The sequence below is a fragment of the Protopterus annectens genome, chromosome 10.part0 (genome assembly GCF_019279795.1).
Source record: "Protopterus annectens isolate FY-2018-M chromosome 10.part0, PAN1.0, whole genome shotgun sequence".
Classification (NCBI taxonomy): domain Eukaryota; kingdom Metazoa; phylum Chordata; order Ceratodontiformes; family Protopteridae; genus Protopterus; species Protopterus annectens.
This window is the reverse complement of record NC_056744.1, coordinates 1,236,218,561-1,236,244,933: the sequence shown is the minus strand read 5'-3', so window position 1 is coordinate 1,236,244,933 and position 26,373 is coordinate 1,236,218,561. Positions and strand designations below refer to the sequence as shown.

Sequence of the window (26,373 nt, the reverse complement as noted above, 5' to 3'; positions counted from 1 at the left end):
TGTAGAATACTGGGTGTGAGTTTACTTTCTTTTTCTGTTTGTGCAATCTCGGACTTAGTATATATAAGTAGGGGGGGGGTTAATGGGGGCTAGCCCCCCTGCTTATTTGTAGTGTAGGTTTGTGTATGTGTGGTGTTATGTTTTTCTGTGTTTTTTTGTTTTGTACTGTGGGTATTGAGGTGTATGTGTGGTGTGGTGTATGCTGTGTGTTCAGGATTTCACATCTCACAGGTTTGGGCTGTCGGTGTTTTGTGGATTCACCTTTATGGTTTTGAGATACTGAAATTTGAGATTTCAATATTTCGAGATTATAAAAGCCAACCATACACACACACACACACACACACACACACACACACACACACACACACACATATATATATATATATATATATATATGTATCTGTGTGTGTGTGTGTGTGTGTGTGTGTGTGTTTGTGTGTATGTGTGTGTGTGTATATATATATATATATATATATATATATATATTTATATATATATATATGATCTTACATGTATATTTATTTGAATGTATATAAGGAAACTTAAACATTTATATACTCTTATTCAGTTGTGAAATATCTTGCAATGCTCTACCAGGTTCTTATCTACTCTCATTATATATTCTGTGCACTTGTATTTTCAACCAAACGAGGGAATATCATGTTATTGTATACTAACGGCTGTAAAGTCTACAATCTGTATGCTACTACTCTGTAATGTCTCTTTTGTAATTTTTTCTTCTCTCTGTAAACTTAGGGAGTTTTTCTCCCCAGGACCCCACTGAAAATGGACACCTATTGTCCAGTTGGACTATCCTGGCAAACAAATGTTAAATAAATAAATAAATAAATAATAATTCTAAATAATATGACAGAAAAAGTAATTTAATTAAGTAATGCTTCTAAGTTGCCCCTGAAAAGAGGCATATTTTCTAGATTTACAAATTAATATAAAATTATACTACATCTGGTGAAACAAATATCTTTGTCAAATAACTTTCCCAAGCTGTTATTATTATTTAGAGCCACACACTATCCATGAAATAGAAAAAATATACATAGTCCAAGGTTTTTAACTGTTTTTCCATGATCTGTTCTAGCCTCATTTGTTGAATGTTTATTCTAAATAGAGATGCTTACTATCAAAAAAGAAGATGAAAAAAAGCTCAGAAAAATAAAAATGAAATGAATGATGCTAAACCAAAATTTTTGAAGGCTAGCAAAGCTCATCAGCGAAACATATCTGCTTTGTGTAATATAATTGGCATTTTTATTCACCTTTTGTTGATCAGATTAGTCCCACTAGGCTAGTAGCCCTCATTTCAGGGAAGACTCAAGGTGATATTTATACTACTAGGGGAATTTAGCCAGGACATCAGTTAACTTTCCCTACTCGTCATTGTTGCAAGCGGGACCCATTTTGGAAGAGCACTTCCTGTTTCCATTCCAGGTGCAGAGGCAGCCCTGAAAAATGGGAGAATGGAGAGAGAAGGATATGATAAAGTAGTGAAAGAAATGATTGCGAAAGCTAACATAGAGACTGGAGAATGTGTGCAGGATTCTGACAAAATGTTTCACAGAAACCTGTTTGATAGAGATAAGCCAGAAAATGATGGCTGTATAATTACAACTCTCAAAAAGAAAAATTTGTAGTATCCCTCAAAGTCTGAGAAAACCCAGTATACAACCCATACTGGGTCAAAAACAAACCAAGCAGAAATGTTGCAGTGTGGAGGGTGTAAAGTTCACTTCCTGAAATATGTTATACACCTAGTTCACTAATAAAATTTGAACTTTAAAATGCATACTGCAAAATAATAAAATAGTAGGCAGTCCACAGTTGAGTTAACATTGAATATTCTTTATTGAAACACACAAACAAGCCATTTGTGTGTTTCAAAAAAGGATAGTCTATTTTTAACTCAACTGTGGACTACCTACTATTTTATTATTTTGCAGTACGTATTTTAAGTTCAAATTTTATTAGTGAACTAGGTGTATAACATATTTCAAGAAGTGAACTTTACACCCTCCACACTGCAACATTTCTGCTTGGTTATAATTACAACCCTCCAGTCAGGAGGGTTTCAGGATGTTTTACAAAAAGAAATGGTGGTGCAGAAAATGAGGGAGATGTTTCCTGGATGGACATTATGGAGAAAACACAAAAGGTGGATGCAGAGACAATCCTGAAAAAATAACAGTATGATGGAAAAGAAAACACATGCAGATAAAGTAAAAAAAGGCAAAAGTGGAGTACAAAAACAAGGCAGAACAACATGAAAAACGGAAGCACATGGAAAGGATTGGAAGTAAAGAAGACAAAGAAATGGACAGGTATGAAGTGTGGGACAGTTTAATAACTCATTTGGGTGTAACAGCACATGACGTAAGAACATTTATTCTTATTAACAGACATTCTGTGACATTATATATTTTTTTCAATGGAAAGACTGTAATCCATGGAATCTTTGTGTAATAAAAGCATTTTAACAGGGAAACAAAAAGAAGAGTTATGTATACGTTTGAACAGAGGTAGAAAGAGAGAGAGACTTTAAAAGGACATTTGAAACCTTTATGCAAAGAAGTAATGGACATTGTAAAAGCTTATGACAAAAGGCATTTATGGACTGATGGCAGAGTTTGCAATATTGTGTTAAAAATAGAAAGATAAAAAATTATACATATGCCAAGCATTATAAATATGGAGGGGAATAGGGGTGTTGTGAAATACTGGGGGCAACCCCAAACATGTTTTTGTGTGTGTGTGTGTGTGTGTGTGTGTGTGTGTGTGTGTGTGTGTGTGTGTGTGCAGAAAAGAAGGATATTTGATAAGTAACTGTGACAAAAGAAAATGTTATATTTGCAGGGAAATGGGACATGATGCAAAAAATGGGAATAGAAATATAAGTGTAACAAAACTGAACATTTATTGATGGATTGCAAAAATGAGAATAAGAGAAAGGAAAAGAAAAGAAATTAACAAAGAGAATACATTTTAGAAGTAGAAGAAATATAAGAAAAATGGATGAGAAAAAATAAACAGGACATAAAGGAAGGCAGTAAAAGGAAAACAAAATATATTGGGAAAAGGGTAAAAGACAGAAAAAAATAAAAGGATAAGTACACAATAAAAAAGAAATAAACTAGGTGAAGAAGAATATACACAGCTAAATATTGGGGCTTGCTATTATGGTTAAGGTGTTTGACTCACAGACACAAGGTACAGTGTCTGATTCTCACCTTCAGGAATTAAACTGGTTAGGCTTAGAATGACCTGCTAAGAAAGTTAGCCTAGTAATTAGCTATGAACTTATGGAACCATGAATCTAAGGAAAAGGAAAACAAAATTTTACAGTACTTTCTATAAATGTGAAAAATGCTATTTATTTATTTATTTATTGACATTTGGTAACTGGGAAAGTCCAACTGCATCTGAAATCGATTTTCAGTGGAGGCCCATGGAGGAAAGCTCCAAACAGTGATTACAAAATTTACAATAACAGTAAACATATAACACCAAAATATAAAACAACACTGGATAGATCAAGAGGTACAAACAGTAGGTAGTGAATGTACATACTAAGAATATAGTATGAAGAAATTGTAGATGTAATTATATTAAAAATCACAAAAGATTTTTAACAAAAAAGAAAGATTACACACAGAGATACTTTGGGGAGGAAAGATAATTTGGAATTTGGGAAATGAGAGATGGTCTGGGATAGCTATATTGTATAAAAATGCAGTAAAGATATTAGATGCAACTTTAACAAAAATGGAATGATTAACCATTGTAGATATAAAATGGAAAGAACAGTTATATAAAATTATAACGTTATATGCTTATGCTAACTGTAAAGAAAGGGAAAATTTAATTTATCAGATTTTAGACTATGTAGTGATAAATATAAGTGTTATAATAACAACATTAGAGGCAATAAAAAGGCAGCCCTGAAAAATGGGAGAATGGAGAGAGAAGGATATGATAAAGTAGTGAAAGAAATGATTGCGAAAGCTAACATAGAGACTGGAGAATGTGTGCAGGATTCTGACAAAATGTTTCACAGAAACCTGTTTGATGGAGATAAGCCAGAAAATGATGGCTGTATAATTACAACTCTCAAAAAGAAAAATTTGTAGTATCCCTCAAAGTCTGAGAAAACCCAGTATACAACCCATACTGGGTCAAAAACAAACCAAGCAGAAATGTTGCAGTGTGGAGGGTGTAAAGTTCACTTCCTGAAATATGTTATACACCTAGTTCACTAATAAAATTTGAACTTTAAAATGCATACTGCAAAATAATAAAATAGTAGGCAGTCCACAGTTGAGTTAACATTGAATATTCTTAATTGAAACACACAAACAAGCCATTTGTGTGTTTCAAAAAAGGATAGTCTATTTTTAACTCAACTGTGGACTACCTACTATTTTATTATTTTGCAGTACGTATTTTAAGTTCAAATTTTATTAGTGAACTAGGTGTATAACATATTTCAAGAAGTGAACTTTACACCCTCCACACTGCAACATTTCTGCTTGTTAATTACAACCCTCCAGTCAGGAGGGTTTCAGGATGTTTTACAAAAAGAAATGGTGGTGCAGAAAATGAGGGAGATGTTTCCTGGATGGACATTATGGAGAAAACACAAAAGGTGGATGCAGAGACAATCCTGAAAAAATAACAGTATGATGGAAAAGAAAACACATGCAGATAAAGTAAAAAAAGGCAAAAGTGGAGTACAAAAACAAGGCAGAACAACATGAAAAACGGAAGCACATGGAAAGGATTGGAAGTAAAGAAGACAAAGAAATGGACAGGTATGAAGTGTGGGACAGTTTAATAACTCATTTGGGTGTAACAGCACATGACGTAAGAACATTTATTCTTATTAACAGACATTCTGTGACATTATATATTTTTCAATGGAAAGACTGTAATCCATGGAATCTTTGTGTAATAAAAGCATTTTAACAGGGAAACAAAAAGAAGAGTTATGTATACGTTTGAACAGAGGTAGAAAGAGAGAGACTTTAAAAGGACATTTGAAACCTTTATGCAAAGAAGTAATGGACATTGTAAAAGCTTATGACAAAAGGCATTTATGGACTGATGGCAGAGTTTGCAATATTGTGTTAAAAATAGAAAGATAAAAAATTATACATATGCCAAGCATTATAAATATGGAGGGGAATAGGGGTGTTGTGAAATACTGGGGGCAACCCCAAACATGTTTTTGTGTGTGTGTGTGTGTGTGTGTGTGTGTGTGTGTGTGTGTGTGTGCAGAAAAGAAGGATATTTGATAAGTAACTGTGACAAAAGAAAATGTTATATTTGCAGGGAAATGGGACATGATGCAAAAAATGGGAATAGAAATATAAGTGTAACAAAACTGAACATTTATTGATGGATTGCAAAAATGAGAATAAGAGAAAGGAAAAAGAAAAAGAAATTAACAAAGAGAATACATTTTAGAAGTAGAAGAAATATAAGAAAAAATGGATGAGAAAAAATAAACAGGACATAAAGGAAGGCAGTAAAAGGAAAACAAAATATATTGGGAAAAGGGTAAAAGACAGAAAAAAAATAAAAGGATAAGTACACAATAAAAAAGAAATAAACTAGGTGAAGAAGAATATACACAGCTAAATATTGGGGCTTGCTATTATGGTTAAGGTGTTTGACTCACAGACACAAGGTACAGTGTCTGATTCTCACCTTCAGGAATTAAACTGGTTAGGCTTAGAATGACCTGCTAAGAAAGTTAGCCTAGTAATTAGCTATGAACTTATGGAACCATGAATCTAAGGAAAAGGAAAACAAAATTTTACAGTACTTTCTATAAATGTGAAAAATGCTATTTATTTATTTATTTATTGACATTTGGTAACTGGGAAAGTCCAACTGCATCTGAAATCGATTTTCAGTGGAGGCCCATGGAGGAAAGCTCCAAACAGTGATTACAAAATTTACAATAACAGTAAACATATAACACCAAAATATAAAACAACACTGGATAGATCAAGAGGTACAAACAGTAGGTAGTGAATGTACATACTAAGAATATAGTATGAAGAAATTGTAGATGTAATTATATTAAAAATCACAAAAGATTTTTAACAAAAAAGAAAGATTACACACAGAGATACTTTGGGGAGGAAAGATAATTTGGAATTTGGGAAATGAGAGATGGTCTGGGATAGCTATATTGTATAAAAATGCAGTAAAGATATTAGATGCAACTTTAACAAAAATGGAATGATTAACCATTGTAGATATAAAATGGAAAGAACAGTTATATAAAATTATAACGTTATATGCTTATGCTAACTGTAAAGAAAGGGAAAATTTAATTCATCAGATTTTAGACTATGTAGTGATAAATATAAGTGTTATAATAACAACATTAGAGGCAATAAAAGTACATCTGCAGTTACTCCAAAGTGTAATAACTGAATTACATATCAGATAATTGTGGTGATACAATAAATAAATAAATTGCTGCTTAGCATCTGTACATCTATAAGTGCATCAAATGATTTCTACACATGCATAAAAATAAATTATTCTTCAGATAAGCAGCTCCCAGAGGTTCTGTAAGTCACAGCTGAAAATTATGTTTTAAAAAAGAACTGCAACACCTTATTCATACATTTATCCATTCCTCTATCCCCCTTCTATCTATTCCTCATATATACACACATAAACACACATACACATACACACACACACACACACACACACTCACACACACACACACACACACACACACACACACACACACACACACACACACACACACACGCACATGCACACACACACACACACGCACACACTATACTTACACATATATAATGCATAAGTCAAGCTAAAACTCTGAGCAGAGTATCTAGTCTACGTTGGGCAGTAGGCTTTAAGAGGTTTTTAGAGGATGGAGGAAATTGGAGTACACAGAGTAAACCTATGCAGACAACAGTCATATTCCACATAGACTGTAACTGCAAGTCAGGATTACATTCCTGATCCTGGAACTTTGAGATAAGAAACCAATCACTGCACCACTGTACTACCAGGGAGGATTAATACAGTTTCTAGTATCAGTAATTTTTTTAATCTTTCAGGTTTTTCTTGAAGAAAACTTAAGTTAAAATATCATGTTTAGCCTTTATTTGCAAGTTGCAGACTGGATTCATAACTGATAATATTTTGTTTCTAGGTCATGCTTATATTAATGACATATCTTGAATTGTATCATTTGTAACAGAGATATAGCAGTGGGAATGTCAAGAGGAAGTCAACATGGGGTCTCCAAATGACTCACTTTAGTCTAACCAGTCTTATGTGACTATAACAAATGCCTTTTCTTCAAGGACAATCGGTCAAAGCCCTAGCCAACCATTCCCTATGGATCTGGATGCAACTGCTTCAGGCAGCTCAGTATGAATCTGCTTTGTGAAATATGTCTTGCCATCATCATTCAAGACTAGTTCAACAGTCAGAGTGCAGTCCTTACCATATCGATACTGTTCTATGTACCTCAGCATAACTGAAATGTGCACTTAGCTTAGTGAGGAACACTAACCCAAATGCACATACTGCTCATCTCTGTAAAGTTAAGTAAACAAAGATTAGAAATAAAATGTAGACCTGGGGAGGAATATAGATAATACGCTAATAAGATGCAGAAAAGATAGAGTAGGACGTAAAGAAAGAAATAGTTAGGGACAGAAGACCTTCCACATTGTAAGGGCTGGGGTGTACAGACGTATGTTGGATAGTGATAGAAAGCTTGCTAGGATAGCAAGGGATGACTTGAAAGAAAAAAGAAAGAAAAAATGATGCAGTTTTTTTTTTTAGTTTCTTCTCAGTGTATAGATCTTAGAAGTTGATCTCAGAAGGAGTGTGTACAGCTTCAATATAAGACAGCTTCTACCTGACTCTAAAAGCAGGTGGTGTAATTAATCAACCTTACATATTCAAGTAATAATGAACACAAGTAAATGTATAGTCTGTTAAGTTGTTTACCAGCAGATTTCTAGCTAAGAATATATTTAAGGCAGCAGTACCTCAGTCATGTTGGTAGGTATGCCCTGAGGTCAATGATTATTACATTTAGAGCCATATATTTACATGCAAGAAGATGTTTCTTATGTTATTCAGCTTTTTGTAAGGTAAGTTTCTTAAGCCAAGAAAATATGTAGGTGTTGGAAAACAGTACTTTAAAGAAGTAGCAGGAAGTAGACATTTAAATATTTATATTCCCATTGCATATAGGTAATAGGTATTGTGTTTCTAATTATTTTAGCTGTAATATTTTAAGGCTGCTATATCCAAGAATGTGCACAGAGTCTCCTGATTGGAGATATGTAGCTATATAGGATTTGTATACATATATATATATATATATATATATATATATATATATATATAGATATGAATATATATATATATATATATCTATATCTATATCTATATATATATATATATATATATAAATATATATATATATATATATATATATATATATATATATATATGAATATGTATGTATATATCTACACACATATATATATATATATATGTATATATCTATACACACACACACACACACATATATATATATATATATATATATATATATATATATATATATATAGATATATATATATATATATATATATATATATATATATATATATATACATACATATATATATATATATATATATATATATATCCATACATACATACATATATATATATATATATATATATATATATATATATATATATATATATATACATACATACATCTATTTAGCTATATCTATAGATATATACATGTATATATATATATATATATATATATATATGTATATATATGGAAGCACTTTACATAATCGAAATACTGAAATCTCGAATGTCGTATGGTCGAGACCATATGATCGACATTTCAGTATATCGAATATGTAAAGTTTTAAAAAATAACACTTTACTTACCTTAAAACGTTACATGCACACAGAGGCAAGGCTTCTTGTACGCTCTGTGTGTACGTAATGTTGTTATCTTTTTTGTGGTGTTGACAGGAAGTGGGAAATCTCCCGTTTTGTGCTTCCGCATACAGCGCGATATGGGAGATTTCCCTTTTCCCCACTGTAGCGCGATCTCGGAGTTGGTATATTTGCAAAAGCAATGTTTGACTTTTTTTTATTTTTTTTATTTGCGTTTCATTTTAGAAGTTCGAGTTTCCAAAACTCGATCTTTTGGTCTCGACCATATGAGGTTCGAGATTTTGGGAATTCGATCTTCTAAAGTGAATCTATATATATATACATATATATATATATATATATATATATATATATATATATATATATATATATATATATATATATATATATATATATATATATAGTTATACTCACAGACCAGTAAACGTTGAAGAAGTGGGAATACTTTGAAGCACAGCAGGCATACTAAATTTAAGTGCAGAGTTCCACTCATTTAGTTTCAGGATTTAAAACTGTTTTTTCAGTTCATGTCAGTTGGGTTCCTTATCTCCAGCACTTTTTAACTATACCTGTTAACATTTCAGCATCAGCCCCCCCATTTATACATCAGCAGGTGTCATATCTTATCAATCAACTGTCTTCCACTCCAATCTTAACTGCTAATACTCTCATGTTAGGTATGTTTTCATCTAAAGTACACTGTCCTTTCATTACTCCTTGGTACCTGCACTTTCTTCTGTTATATCCCTTTTGATCCTTTCACTGTTAAATAATACCACGTTATCTACCCATGCCTGCATACTGCATGCCCTGTCTCCTGTTTTCATTAGCTTTGATTTCTCCAGCAATATATACTTCTTCCTACACCAGTTGTTTTCAGTTATTGACATTTGTTCCCAGGTGGCTGGCAGGGGGTGCACACTCTGGACCCTAATCCCTTTTTTTTTCACTTTTCCTTCCTTCATCACCTCACAGTTGTGTTTTGTTCTTCTGTGTCTCTCTGATGGCTACTGTGGGCAGAAGTAGAGTCAGCTGTCCAACCAGTTTGCAATCTTTGATATAACATGTCAAAGGGCTGGAGGAAATTTGGAGGTGGGTAGTTGAAGAAGGAATAGGGAATACAAGTGTTTTATATGTGGGATTTGTAGTGTTTTGTGTTTAGGGTCAGAATAGAATTGTTTACAGCTAGTTGCTAAAAGTAATTGTCTTCTTGGAAACAGGAAATAATCCTTTAGTCTGTAAAGCAATTTTTTGTTACCACCTCTCTGCACACACACACACACACATACATACACACATACGCACACACACACACACACACACACACACACACACACACACACACACACACACACACACACACACACACACAGACATCCACAAATGCACTCTTCTGCAGAAGAGAGCATGGCAGTACAACGAGTCTACCTTTGGTAACATGATGAGGCAATGCATTACCCCTGCAATATATGAATATACCATACATAAGCCATGGACTGCAACTACATACAAGAGCATAATTATACTTAATATCCTACATGAAGCAAACTGCATGTTCATAATTAATAACCCTGTAGAACTATGTCAGTTCAAAATAAGAAAACATTAGTCTAGAATCACTTTGGCAGGATGAAAAAGAGCCATGCAAGATCATGATGGACCACTGTAGAAAGAATGTTTGAAGAATTTTTCGGAAAATATAATATGCCATCAATGATGTAAAAAGAAATCCATTTTTTTTCAAGTTTCTCAAACCCACTTTACCCCACGCTGCATGAGAGCTAGGACCCATCCTGGCAAGCAATAGGAACAAAGAATGGACGCTGTCCTAAATTAGATTTAAGTTGATCAGTTGGAAGATCATCAATAGAGTAAGAGCTTTAAAATCTGACATTCATAATTTCAAGTTTCAGAATAGTGCCAATGACTCTGCAAAACTGGGAACTTATAAATATTAACTCTGAAAGCAATCAGTCTCAACATATTTTCCTTTCTCTGTGGTATGGCAGTATAGAAGTTACAATATATAAGTGGCAGGGGTCTGGGGTGAAATTCCCCACACTGAGATATGCAGTGTGCTGGCTCCTTTCAAAAAAACAGGGAATCCGCAACTGCCAACATTCACTTCTCTGATAATTTCAGTTTTGTTTCATAATTTCAGGATTTGCAGTTATAGGTCTATTACAACAGATACACTATAATTTCCCTACAGGCACATATTTGGGATGTGGGGTGAAATCTGAGGATCTCCTGCAAACTCACATATATACTTCATGTAAGGTCTCCAAAACATAACGAAATAAAAAAAAAAAAACACAGATGTTACAAAGGGTATAGAGGAAGGCCAGAAGGAAGGCAAAATAGAAGGAAAGAGATTTTCAATGAGATGCTACAGAGGTGAGAGATGTTCTTCCTAGAGGATAGAAGTGTGGATGCATGATTTAGGTTCACAAAAATCATTAGCAGGAATTGCAAAGCAGCTGAACTGAATAGGATGAGGAGGGTAAGAAAAATCGTGAAGTCAAAATTGAAGTGTCACTGTTTAGCTTTTATAGGAAACAAATATTATTTTATTGAAAAGATGATAGCTAAATTAAAATAATTCCCACAGTAAACCAAATCAGTCTGGAAATAGCATGGTGTGCTTTGTAGTGTAGTAGCTGCATTACCCAGGAACATAGAATGGAAGGTCAGTATGCACACATTTATGAAACTTAAAGGAATGCAGTGGGAGCAAGGGATAGCCAAATATCAGACACAGGGCATGCAGATGGATGCAGATGAATAAAGAACAAAAAACTGCTATCACCAAAGTAGACCGCTCGTCAAAAAAAGTTGAACAAATGCAGCAAATGAAATGAGCAGGCTTACCACAGATATGAAGTTGACAAAATCCACTTGTATAAAATCCTTTTATTACCAAAATATAAGATGATACAGGATGAGCGCTTTCGCGTATAAGATATACGCTTCTTCAGATCTAACACATAATAGAATTCAGCTAGTTTATATACAAAATCTAGAGTGTAGGCATCATTTAATCATCAATTAACAAATCAATTAATCAATTAAAATTAAAAGAAAGTAAAAGTCTTTTAAAAAAGACGTTCCTATCATTTAGTTTATAGCAATGGAGCTGCATTTTCACTATAAAAAATCTATAAAAAATCAGTTTCGAATATTATCAAAGCAAAACTTGAAATTAGAGAATTCTTTAAAAAATGTGTATCATTTAAAACATGGACATTGTCTAACATCTATAGATGGAGATAATTACTTAACCATAACCTAATGGTACCAGAGTATACAGAGCATGCTAGTAGATTTGCTTAATAGATGTATGATGTAGAATATAAAGCATGAGATATATAAAATGTAAAAATACCTTAATGTAAAAAAATATATATGAATAGATATAAGATATAGAATACATATCTAATAGAACCATGCACAATATATGACCATGGCATAATTATAAAATTCATAAAAAAATCATAAAAAGTAATAATGACACAAAATTAGCACAATATATAATACTAATAAATAACAAAAAAATGGAAATATATATAAATATACAACCATAAATGTGTGTAAAAGGCATAATATTTCATCTACGATCCTTTAATATACGTTTAAGAGATATGTATTGGTTTAAGCCTGGGGATTGATGGGCTCTTAATTTAAAGATCCATTCTAGCTCTTTCAGTTCTAAATAATTAATATAATCCCCTCCCCTTTCACTATTATGAATAATCTGCAAAACTCTAAAACAAAATGAATGACTATTATTTTGAATAATATGCTTAGCTAACGCATTTAATTCATTCTTACGCTTTATATCATAAGTATGATTATAAATTCTTTTTCTGAGTTGCCTTTTAGTAAGACCTACATAATAAACAGAACACATCTGACGTAGCCAAGTATATCAGGTTCGAGCTATTACATGAAGCTTGGAACCTTGGTTTAAAACAATACTTCATAGAAGGATGAGTAAATATTTGTTCTTTTGTAATATATCTACACATATTACATTGTTTACAAGGATAAGTACCTAGCTTTAGGGACATGTCTGAGTGTAGTATGTTGTCAGTCCGTGGATCTATACATAGTAATCTTTTGAGATTTTTATTATTTCTATAAGTAAAAATAGGATGAGAACCTACTATTCCAGCTGTTTTCTCATCTATAGTTAGGACATTCTAATTATTGCCAATGATCTTCCTTATATTCATACTATCATTGGTGTAGGTTGTAATAAAGGGTATATAATTGCTATAAAATTGCTGAGTATATCTTACATTACTATTATAATTCATATTGATATTGGATGTTGTTAGATTTAACTCCTTGCCCAGTACCTCAATTTCAACAGATTTAACCATTGCCATATTATATCCTCTGTCCATAAAAATTTTCTCCAAACATTCAACTTCAAATAACAGATCAGATCTTTCCTTACATAGCTTGAATAGCCGAATAAACTGGCTCTTCACTATCCCCCTAAACACATGTCTAGGATGCATGCTGTCATAGCTAAGAATAGCATGTTTCCAACATTCCTTTCGGTAGAGAGTGGAGACCATCTTTGTTCCCTTTATTTTGAGTTTCACATCCAGGAAATTAATCTCATTGTGGGATGTTTCCATGGTGAATCTTAGGAAACTGGTGGTATCTTCTAAATATGTTAGAAGAGTTTTAAACTCCTCTATAGTCCCATCCCAAACAATGAGAATATCATCCACAAATCTCTTATATACTAAAATTTTAGAAAAAAGAGCATGTGTAAATAAAAATTCCTTCTCCCAATGATAGACAACAAGACTGGTATAGGTATTAGCGCAGGGTGTGCCCATGGCTACACCCCAGCGCTGTAGGTACAAAGAGCCTTTAAAGGAGAATACATTGTGGGATAGTACTAAATCTAAAAGTTGACAAATTAAGATTGCTTGATTCCGGCTTATATGTGAAAAGTTTTGCAATAATTCCCTTATAGATTGAATGCCCAGATCATTGGGAATAGCAGTAAATAAATTTTGTACATCTAAGGTAATCAGGAAATGAACTCCTTCATGTAAATCTATTTCTAGATTTTCAAAAAAGTCCAAAAGCTGATATGTATCCTTAAGTATGCTAGGTATTTTATCCATACAAGGTCTAAGGATTTTCTCAATAAAAATAGAAATATTTTCTGTTAACCATTTATCACCTGAGACAATAGGTCTCAGTGGAGGTGGATGTAGGCCTTTATGCATTTTAGGCAAAACCTTAATAATAGGAATTTTAGGATGTTCATTACAGAAATATTCATAAGTTTGATGTGTAATCTGTCGACACATCAGCATGTCATATAATATGTCATTCACCTCTTTAAATATGTTATTTAATTGATATTTGTTAATTTTAAGATAGGTGTCATTATTACTAAGCATCCTGTCCATGAGGGTGTCATATTCTTCTACATCTAGTATGACTATACCCCCCCCACCCTTATCTGCTGGCCTAATGGCAAGGGAAGTATCGTGACATAACTTTGTTAAAGAATGCTGTTCATCCATGCTCATATTAAAGTATCTGCATTTTCTCTTTCCATTCAAAAAGTAATCATAAATTTCTTGTTCACATAACTTCATGAAACAATCAATGTGTGCAGGTAAAGCAGGAGAAAATATACTCTTACATTTACATATATCAAATATAGATAAATCAGTATATGCTCTATTGTCTCTATAAAAAAAGTGCAGTTTTAGAGCCACAGCCCGTGTAAACAATCGCAAGTCTGTTAGCAGCTCATAGAGGTTGCTACCCCGTGAAGGAACAAAGGAAAGACCTCTGTTCAAAACGCTAATGTCTGAATCAGAAAGGACAAACCTGGATAAATTGAAGCATAAGTCAGTTACTGCCTTAGTCGCCGTCTTTGTTGCAGGTTTTCCCCTGTATATTTCCACTTTCTTTGATCTCGACTCCTCGAACGGCCCCATTGATAAATATTCCTTCTTACTGGAAGGGGTAAAAAATGCATTGCTTGCATGGTGCCGTGTTTTGGAACAGCACCTAATTTATTAAATGTCTCTTTATTGGCATTGGCTTGTTGGTTAGGTAGGGGATTAGAAAAAGAAGCAGCAGTGTCCACTTGTTCCATAACTTCAGTAGGCGTGATGAAGGCTTCCTCTGCATTACGCTCTACATTGATTACAGAGAGAGCTGGGGAAGGTGTGGCTATCTCATTGGCAATAAGCGTGACATCTGTATTTGCGGAATTCCGTGCAGAACTGATAGGTGGAGGTATATGATCTGCTCTCCTCAGCCAAACAAATACACACCCTGTTGAAAAGTCACGGAAATCACGCTGAAGCTTCTTATGCTTAATTTGTTGTAATTTATCAGCATAAGAATCTATATGTGCATATAGGTTGTCCAATCTATTTAGACAGTGCTCATGTTTAAATAATTCACGTAGTTCAGAATTAAGTTTGACTATTTTGGAAAGTAATTCAGTTTCAAGTGGTAAAAAATAGTCAATCATAAGTTGAATATATTTAAAACTTGTTTCAAGATTGATTTCCTGCCATTTTTTCAGTAAATCAGAGTGAGCGTCCCCATAACTGGGCATGCACAATACCCTCATACCTCTGGGGACCAAACGAAAATGTAGACAGGCTTCCATATGCTTTCTTTGCCAAATGAAGCATTGTAATTTAAACAAATCATTCTCCAGTTGCTTAAATAAGGTATTGAACTGTTCAATATTTTCAATATCTTTAACTGCATCAGCATGAACATTGTTAGTTAACTGCAAATCCAGTGTCAATAAAGGGTTATTATCATTTCTGATGATGTTATTCCATTTCCTGTTAACGTCCCTCGGCTCCGGATTATAGTCAAGTTCTATAGCAACGTTAGCCATTCTGTTTGGTTAAGCAGTACAAAAAGGCAGGAGAATAAAGAACAAAAAACTGCTATCACCAAAGTAGTCCGCTCGTCAAAAAAAGTTGAACAAATGCAGCAAATGAAACGAGCAGGCTTACCACAGATATGAAGTTGACAAAATCCACTTGTATAAAATCCTTTTATTACCAAAATATAAGATGATATAGGATGAGCGCTTTCGCGTATAAGATATATGCTTCTTCAGATCTAACACATAATAGAATTCAGCTAGTTTATATACAAAATCTAGAGTGTAGGCATCATTTAATCATCAATTAACAAATCAATTAATCAATTAAAATTAAAAGAAAGTAAAAGTCTTTTAAAAAAGACGTTCCTATCATTTAGTTTATAGCAATGGAGCTGCATTTTCACTATAAAAAATCTATAAAAAATCAGTTTTGAATATTATCAAAGCGAAACTTGAAATTAGAGAATTCTTTAAAAAATGTGTATCATTTAAAATATGGCCATTGTCTAACATCTATAGATGGAGAAAATTACTTAACCATAACCTAATGGTACCAGAGTATACAGAGCATGCTAGTAGATTTGCTTAATAGATGTATGATATAGAATATAAAGCATGAGATATTATATAAAATGTAAAAATACCTTAATGTAAAAAATATATATGAATAGATATAAGATATAGAATACATATCTAATATGGATGCAGATAAGAACATTAGTGCACTGGGGTTCTAATCTAAAGAAAGTACTATAGGCTCTACAGAGAAGAGAAATAAAATGTTTTAGGTGCATCTGTAAGCAAGTAAAAACTACGAGAGCCATACTGAAAATGAAAATAATAACAGCAAGATAGAAAGGGAGGCAAGGGAGCAAAAAGAGAAAATGAGAAAACAGAAATAATGTATTTCTATTCACTATCCAAGGTGGAAGAGAGTTGGCACACAGTTACAAATATTGTTATTCACTTGGGAGTATGTGAAATACAAAACCATTCAAGCCATCCATAAAGGAAAATATTTTGAATGAATTCTTACAATAGAAAATGCACAAAGCAATGAGAGCTACTGAGATTGAGCAAAGCATTTGGGAAAGAAATGTATGCTGAACAAATTCCACTACAGACCTCACTCGTTAAACTGCAGCAGGATGAAGTAGAGTTTAAGATTTGGATGACAGAAGACATGCTTGTGTTTCACATGGCTAGAAAAAGTGCAGAGAAGGCAAAAGCAATTTATCTAACATTACAGTGAGTTTTGACATTCACTGCTTTAAAAGAGAATGACTCTTTACTTATAGGTTCATAGGTTCATAGGTTGATACTAGGCTATCTGCCCTAGGGCATGTAAAAGCCTAGCCAGAGTGTGTTTGGCTTTCGCCACCCTTCTTAGATTAGTTGACTGTGCCTCTGTATAGTAGGTCACAGAAGATAGCCCATTTAAGGTTAGTTTACCATGCCTCTGTCTAGCAGTGACACAGAAGAGATCCCAGGGGTAAATTTATGATCTCCCATCCAAACGTCAAGATTCTTCTTGAAGAGGGTCATTGAGGGGCTCTGTCTGACATGGATTAGGATTTTGTTCCAGAGTGAGGGGAGCCTCTGGGATATGAATCTGTCCCTCCAGCATGTTCTATTTATTTCTGTGCTGAGGTTTAAGTCACTGGCGTGTGTAGTTCTGATGGATTTGGATTTCTTGAGGTGGAACATGTACATTAATTCTGGGTTGGACATGGCTTTATACGTCAGGCACAGATCGCCTCTGAGAAGGCGATAAGCAGCTGAGTAGAGTTGGAGTTTCTTTAGCCTAACTGCGTAGGGCATCTTTTTGAGTCCCTTGATCCTCCTGGTGAGGTACTTTTGGGGTCTTTATAGTTGTAGCAGGTGTCGGGTAAGGTACATCCCAAATGGGGCATTGTATTCAATTATGGGCCTGATGAATGATGAGTAGAGGGGCACAATGACCTCTCTTGATCTAGATGTGAACCCCTTCATGATAAGGTGGGCTATATAGAATGTCTTTCTAACCACTTTGGCAATGTGATTGTCAAAGGAGAGATTGCAATCTACTTGAGTCCCCAAATCCCTAATTACTTCTTCTGTACTTAATGGATTACCACCTATGTGGTAATTTGTGGGCACTGTTTTTCCCAAAGGGGATGACTATGCACTTTTTGGCATTTAGCTTTAGGCCATGGCTCTGGCACCAGTTATCCATCTCTGTGAGACCTTTTTGGAGGATGCTTGTGTCAGCTGGCGAGTCAATTATGGCCCCCAGTTTGCAGTCATCTGCAAACTTTGTCAGCCATAGTCCTCCTGTGTTAGCCTATACCTCAGAGAAATATATACCGAACAAGAGATGTCCCAGGACTGAGCCTTGTGGGATGCCACTTGTAACCGGTTTAGAGTCTGACAAGGCACCTGCAATTCTGACCATGTGGGTTCTATCCCTAAGCCAGTTTGCAACCCATCTTGTGACATAGGGGTTGATATTTAAGCTGGTGAGCTTATTTATGATGCCTTAATGGGGTATTGTGTCAAAGGCTTTTGCAAGGTCAAGGTAGGCTGTGTGGACTACCTTCCCTTCGTCTATGGCCTTGGTGACTGTTTCAAAGAAATTGACCAGGTTCAAAAGGCAAGATCTGCCCTTAACAAAGCCGGATTGGGTCGAATCCAGTGTTGGGAGGTTCCCAATGTCTTTGTTTATGAGTTCCATGATGATACGCTCCATAGCTTTGCAGACCAGGCTAGTTAGACTTATAGGGCGATAGTTTCTGTTGTCCATTGTGGCACCACCTTTATGGAGTGGGACCACTGTTGCTGTACGCCATTCTTTGGGTACATATCCTGTTGTAAGGCTGAGACTGAGCAGTGATTTTAAGTGAGGGTTCAGTTCTTCTTGGAGCTCATGTAAAATGCAGCCCGGGACACCATCCGGTCCCATTGATGCTGTGTTTTTTGCTTTGGAGAGGGCAGCTCTCACCTGTGCATCTGTGATGTCAGGGAGGCTACACTCTGTTGGGATAGTCATTTGCTCATTTGGGGGGGGGGGGGTTGCACTGAACCTGTCTGCCAGGATGTTGGCAATGTCTGTGGGTTCAGTGTATTTTTTGTCATTTGCACTAACTCAGAGCATATCTGGGAGTTTCCACCCAGGTTTCTGACATAACTAAAGAAAGCCTTGTGATTATCTTTAGCGTCTTGTGCAACTTTTCTTTTGAAGCTACCCTTAGATGATTTTATGAGGGATCGTAGTTTCTTGCTAGTACTGATCAGAGTTGCTTTCCCTTTCAGGGATTTTGCTCTATCATGTAGTAGCCTCCTCCTGCTGTTGTACAGCTTATTTATGGCTGGCGTCCACCAGACAGGTCTCCTGCCTTTGGAGGAGTGTGTCTTGGTTTTATTTGGGATAGCACGATCCATGCATTCCTGTAGGTATTCATAGAATGCGTTTGTAAAGGATTCTGTGGTTTGGGCCGTATTTTCCACTAGCCCTGGGGCTTTGAAGGATTCCACCTCAGTTTTGAGAAGTGGGAAGTTTGCTTTTGAGAAGTTTTTGACCGTGGTTTCCTTTGCTGGGGGTGGGGACAGGATATGGATGTCCATAGTGTTTAATTTATGGTCTGATCTTACCAATGAGGGGTATACCTCTGGTATGGAACATAGAGTCCCCATGTTGGTGATGATCAGGTCCAATATGTTTTTCTCTTTTGTGGGAGTGGTGACCAGTTTTTCCATAGCATTTGAGTTTATAAATTCTAGGAACCGTTGGGCTAGGGTGTTGGGGCTTGAGTAGTGCTCCCAGTCTATGTTTGGGTAGTTAAAGTCACCCAATATAATGGTGTTTGGAGAGACCTTCATATTCTCCAGTGTCTTCAGGAAAGCCGAGTGGGATTCCTGAGTTTTGGAGGGTGGTCTGTAGCAGGCTACAAACTGGAAGGTGGTTTTGCCCACTGCTAGTTGCACATGGATGGTCTCAGATGCTTCGTGGAGTGCCACTAGCCTGGAGGTATGGGTATCTTTGATGAATATGGATACTCCCCCTCCTCTTGTGGTTTGGTCCAAGTTTTGGGTCCGAAAAGCATGGTATGAGGTATAGCCTGGTAGTGCTGGGGTGCTCTCGGGAGCCTTGAACCAGGTTTCTGTTACTGCACAGATATCGATATTCTCCATACTGAGGAGAGCCTCGAGTGGGTGCATCTTGAGGTTTAGACGTCTGGCGTTGAGCAGCATTACCCTTAGTTTCTTTTTCCTTGTGTTGTCTAAGGAGGTGGGTTTGTCTTTTGAACCTTGCCTAAAAAAGGCACTATGGGGGTGGCAAGAGCCTTGGCCAGTATTCAAAAACCCAGGGGTGACAGGTGTAAGCCGTCCCTAGCGAAGCAACGTGGCTTATCAAGCATGTCATCCCAGGCTGACAGACACTGGATCCCCTTTGAGTGACACCAATACTTTAGCCAATTGTTGAAAATGATCATTTTGTCTTTATACTGTGGTATCATTCTTGGTGAGGGTAAGATGCAACTCAAGGTCATGGTCATACCGGCCTGGGCCACATGATCAGAGAGCACCTCTATTTCTCTTTTCATGTAATCCAGGGAGGTACGTCTCAGGTCATTCACACCAGCATGGAGAATGATGGAGTCATATTTGTACTTGCTTTGGAGTGACCTGAGTGCTTGTATTATGTGGCGGATCCTGGCACTTCTTCAATTTATATGACTTGCAGTTGTATATGCATGCTATAATATTTAAATCATCAGTCATTTGGCATATGATTGTATTTACAATAACAATGACAGATAAATGCACTGTATAATCTGCAGTGAGTGTGTGTGTGTGTGTGTGTGTGTGTGTGTGTGTGTGTGTGTGTGTGTGTGTGTGTGTGTGTGTGTGTGTGTGTGTGTGTGTGTGTGTGTGTGTGTGTGTGTGTGTGTGTGTGTGTGTGTGTGTGTGTGTGTGTGTGTGTGTGTGTAGCAATCTATGTAATTCTCTACCAATATGTGTGTATTGTTATTACTGCTGTTTACTAATGCATTTTTACTGACAGAACTTTTTTCCCTGATTCTCTACTATAAATATTTTTTTTCCTCACAAAAGTTAAGTTGATGCTTAACTGTGGTAACAGAATGGACCTGCAGTACAAAAATCTTATCAAACAAAAACCCGAATGAGAATAAGCAATATTCAATTTTCTTTTTCTTGCAAGAAAAAATGTTTAATTCTTTGGTACCTTTACTTTTTCCCTTCCAAGGAAAAACAGGAAACACATCACTCACTTTTTAAATAAAATCTTTACTTAATCAGACAATTAACAACTATCACTATGCCATCGGCAGATAACCCTTTTGTAATTAATAACACTCCCAAAGTTCTATCAGTGCGTATGCTATTCTGCAAACAATCTTTTTATATGTGCTCACACATATATGTAATGGTATAATATCTATATCTAATCTATATCTATATCTATATATATTTATATATAAATTATATACATCATCATCATCATCAACTCTCTTTTCCCCATTTTCTACATGGAGTCCAGCTGTTGTGTTAACGTTTATCATTTTTTTTCATCCCTCATATCTGATTGTCAAATATATTCTCTCACAATTCATCCATCTCTGTGCTGGACACCCTAATTTCTAATTGCCTTTTTCCTGCCATTTCCAAATCTTATTTCCCAGATTGTCTTCTGTTTTCGGCACATGTGCCCAAACCACCTTAATCTGTTCTTTTCTGAAGTTGGAGCTACTTCAGCTTCTGCTCCTCTGCCCTCATTTCTTTGTCTGTCCCACAGTGTGCATCCTACCACCCATCTCAGGGGCTTCATTTCCATCACCTCTAGCTTCCTCAACTGCTCTGCCTTTATTGCTCAGGTTTCTGTACCGTACAGTAGTACTGGTCTCACCACTGTTTTGTACACCTTATTTTAAAGCTTCTTTGACATTCTTCTGTCATACACAACACTTGACACTCTGTGGTAGTTGGCTGAAGCCCCTCTGATTCTAGCTTTGACCTCTTCATTCAGACTTCCCTTCTCCTCAACCACCCCTCAGATAATTGCAGCTGTTAACCTGTTCTACTATCTTCCAATCCATCTAATTTTTCAGCTTCTTCTGATTTCCTCATTTGTTGTCAATACAACTGTCTTACCTGTATTCAGTTTCATTCTATGTTCCTTCAGTTTTCCATTCCATCCCCCTATCCTTGCTGAAGTTCTTGCACAAGAGTCTGCCTCTAAGGTCACATCATCTGAATACAGCAACTTTGTTGATCTGTCCCCTCCAAACTGTTTGTGAATGTAGTCCATCAGCAGTAGGAACAGCAGTGGGCTCGGAGCCATACCACAAATCCACTCCTACTGGGAACTCTTCTGTGAGACAAAGGACTGTCAATACTTGAGTCATGGGGTCCTTGTATACAGCTTCCAGTAATCCTAATAATGTTTCTGGGTCTTCAAACTGCCACAAAACTGCCCAAATCAGCTTTCCTAGGGCCTTGTCATATGATTTCTCCAAATCTAGGAATGCCTAGTTGAACTCTTTCCTCATCTGTAGCATCTTGTCAACTCTCTGTCTCACTGTAAACATTGGGTTGATTGTGTTGCATCCCAATCTGAATCTGAGCTGCTCATCTCCCATATAACATTCTACTTATTATTATAATTACTCCTTCTAAGAATCAATTTATCAATCACCCTCTCCAAAACTTTCATGCAATGTGACAGGAGTTTGATACCTCTGTACTGCCCACAGTTGTGGATGTTCCCTTGGTTCTTATACACTGACATGAAATATGCTTATTCTCTGGGATATGCCTTTCTCTCCACACTGCTATGAGCCATTTCTCCCCTATCTCTCCCAGCATCTTTATCATATCTGCTGTGACTTCATCTGAGGCTACTGCTTTCCATGACTTTGTTTTTCTTAGTGCTCTTCTTACTTCTTTTATGGTGGACTGCTCTTCTTATTTCATTCTAGGCTGTATCTGGGCAAGTACGGCTTCTGTTGAGTTTTCTTCATTCAGAAGCTGCTGGAAGTATTCCTTCCATCTGCCTTTGATGTCCTGTGGATTGGTGAGCTGATTGTTGGTGGCATCCCTTATGGAGGGTGTCTGACTATTTTCTTTATCTTTCTGTCTTTGCTTTGCAACCTGATCCAGTTTCTTTGTGCGACGTACAGAGTAAGTTTCCAGAAGCTGGTAGAGTGCGGCTGATGCCCTGTTATCTACTACTGCATCTCATTTCTTGGCCTCTTTATTAGCCAGCCAGTATTACTTCGAAGCTTGGTCCATCTTTTCTCTCTTGCATTTTTTTTTTTGCTCTCCTTCTTTCTATTGATGAGTTTCTGGATTCTGCGTTCCACCACAAGCTTTCCTTATTGATTATTTTGATACCTGGATCAGCCATATATGTGTTCTGTAGTCCTCACACATGATGTTTTGAGGTGCTGCCATTCTTCTTCAGCTCCAATTATTTCATCTTCTTCTTGGGTTTGTACAGCCCTGAGTAATTCCTTGAACTGCTGTGCTTTCTCCTCATTCAACTTCTAAGTCTTTCATTCTGGTTTCTGCTGATCTTAGTGCCTTCTCTGACCACTGAATGTGGCAACTGTGGTTTATGCTCTGGACTGACTGTTTCACTGGGGATGACTTTGCAATCACTCATTCTTCTCCTGTGCCCTTTTCTTACCAGGAGAAAGTCTACTTGAGTTGCATGTTGCCCACTCCTGTATGCAATTTTTTGATTGCCTCTCTTTCTGAACCATGTGTTGGCTACTATCAAGCTATTTGTCAGACAGAAGTCTACAGTGACCTCTCCTTTATTTTTGTTGCCCCAGGCAGTCCTCATATCCTGCTCTGTCTGTCCAGATAGGTGCATTCAAGTCATCCATTATCAACATCAGTTCATGTTGTCCTGCATTATTTAGTAGGTCCTGCAACTGTTGTCTGAATGCGCTCTTCTCTTCACTATCACACCCTTGCTGAAGGGGCATAGGCTGAGATCATGAATACTGCCCTATCATTAGGCTGTTGTCTGATTGCCATAACTCTGTCACTAAATGTGATGAAATCCCTCACTGCCTTCTGAAGCCTTTCTCTCACCACAGTTCCATAGCTTTGTAGGATATTACTAGACTACTGGCCCTAGGGCCTTTATAAGCCTAGCCATGTTATACACTTGTTCCCTTATTGACTGAGTTGTATGGTCTATATTTGCATCACGAGTCTATGATCAGCACCAACTGCCTTTATCCAAGAGGGACATAGGCAACACCCCTGGGGTAAATTTACTGTCTTCCATCCAGTTATCTAAGTTACGCTTAAACAAGGTTGTTGATGAATTCTGTTTTATGTGAATTGAGAGTTTTTTCCTAACCATTTCCAAGCTGTCCTCCTCCTGATTTGTAGACTCTGGATCCCAAGCCAAGTGCTCTACTGCCATTCCATCTTATCTCTTGGACACATAGGATGTCCAGCCTTCTCCTTACCACAATTTCATCCACGTCCAAGTTCTGTCCTGTCAGGGAACATACATCGAGTGTAGCAATTCTTAGTTTATGTTAGGCAGGTTGATTGGTTTAATGCTCAGCTTAACTGGACACCAGCTAGTACCTTTTTGACCCGGGAATGCTGAGCTTTATGGTGGGCACACACTGGCCAGTAGGGACACATAGACCCCGCCCATGATTAGCATGGGTCCCTGGCATAGGTTGTGCCCTCAACCCACTTAACACTGGTAAATACCCATGTTCAGTGGTGCCATTAGTCAACATGGCCAAATCACCTAGAATCATATTTTACACCATCAAGAGGCAAGCCCTGCCATGGTGAGTAGTGTGTGTTCCATGTTATTCTATCTTGAGGATACTGCATACCATAGTTCATGCCCAAAGTGGTTGGTCTATGCAACTCTTTCCCCTATAGGGTACCATGTAGAGGCTGTGCTGCTGTTTCCCCTGTAGGGTACCATGTAGAGGCTGTGCTGCTGCCTACAGCTCCATTCTTTGGTGCGTTTGAGATATTTTGTTGATTCTACCTATTTACATTAATAATGGGTGTACTGTTACCATATCATGCAGAACTATCTTTACAGCCATTTTGTTGATTCATGTGAATTGCTACTGCATTTCCTTCTTTGAGATTTTTTAGTATCCTTTAGATGTTCTTGTACTCTCAGCCTATGATTACTATTTTGTTTCGATATACCCTAAGTTGCAAAAGTTAGTATCATAATTGCCTTCTACAATCCACCACCTGCAAATGCTTTTAAATGCCCTTTTCTTTTTCCAAGGTTTTAATCTCCAACTCATTCACCTTGCTGTCTTCTTTCTTATGCCTCTCTCTCTCACATCCCCCTCATGTTACAGCATATATTCTATTCTGTCTTCTTTCTCCTTCTGCATTTTCTGAATTCATTTACTTTCATCAAATTCTCTGAAAAAAATTCCTAACCAAATGATTTACTTCCACCAGTTCCTACATGGCTACTTTCACCAAAAGTAAACAACATTGATTTTTCTCTTATACAGTATTAAAATATACCTTTCCTTTGTGCTTATCCACTATTCTGTTGTAAGAATGATACCTACATTAAACTGTATTTCAGAATAATTCTCCATCAGAACAGAGGCACTAAAGGAATGAATCTGTACAAGAAATAATTCCACACACTGTATGAAGTTACATGCTTTGTTTTTTTTTGTCATATATCCTGAATGAAAAGGGTTCCTTGACTCATTTTGTTTTATTTATTTACTTTTGTATTTTTGCCTGTTTGTTTAACCCAGCCACTGGGAGATGCACAAGCCTGTATATTTTTTCATGCCAGTCCCAAGCCCAGATAAATGGGGAGGGCTACATCAGGAACGACATCCTGTGTAAAACTTTTTCCAGATCAAATTTGCAGACAGCAATACAGATTTCTAAACCGGGTCAGATGATGCTGGGTACTGTTAGACAACAGGATGATGGTGGAAATTTAGCAACTGTTGGCTGATTCTCACCACAGAGACCAGATGGAAGGGGAGTAAGGCCAGGTGTATCGGAATCGAGTTCAAATTTTACTACCGTGGTGGATGGGAGGAGAAATGGGGTGGGGGTTATCCTGAAGAAACAGTATGTCAAGAGTGTTTTGGAGGTGAAAAGAGTGTCAGATACAGTGATGTTTGCGAAACTTGAAATTGATGGTATGGTAATGAATCTTGTTAGTGCATTTGCTCTGCAAGATGGCTGTGCAATGGATGAGAAAAAAATGTTTTTGAGCGAGTTGATTGAAGTGGTGGAGAATGTACCCAAGGGTGAGAGAGTGGTGATTGGAGCAGATTTCACTGGGCATGTTGTTGGAGGGAACAGAGAGGATGAAGAGGTGATGGGTAGGTATGGTGTTAAGGAGAGGAATGCAGGTCAGATAGCAGTCGATTTTGTATAGAGGACGGACATGGCTGTTGTGAATA

General features: G+C 36.4%; 1 protein-coding gene and 1 pseudogene across 3 annotated transcripts in view; one reads left to right on the top strand and one right to left on the bottom strand.

Annotated features, from left to right (window-relative positions):
* Positions 1-26,373, bottom strand: part of TNR (tenascin R) — a 5,843,683-nt gene that overhangs the window by 2,801,374 nt on the left and 3,015,936 nt on the right. The window lies entirely within an intron of this gene.
* The window catches only part of LOC122814260, a 40,706-nt pseudogene continuing 40,414 nt past the window's right edge, over positions 26,082-26,373 (top strand).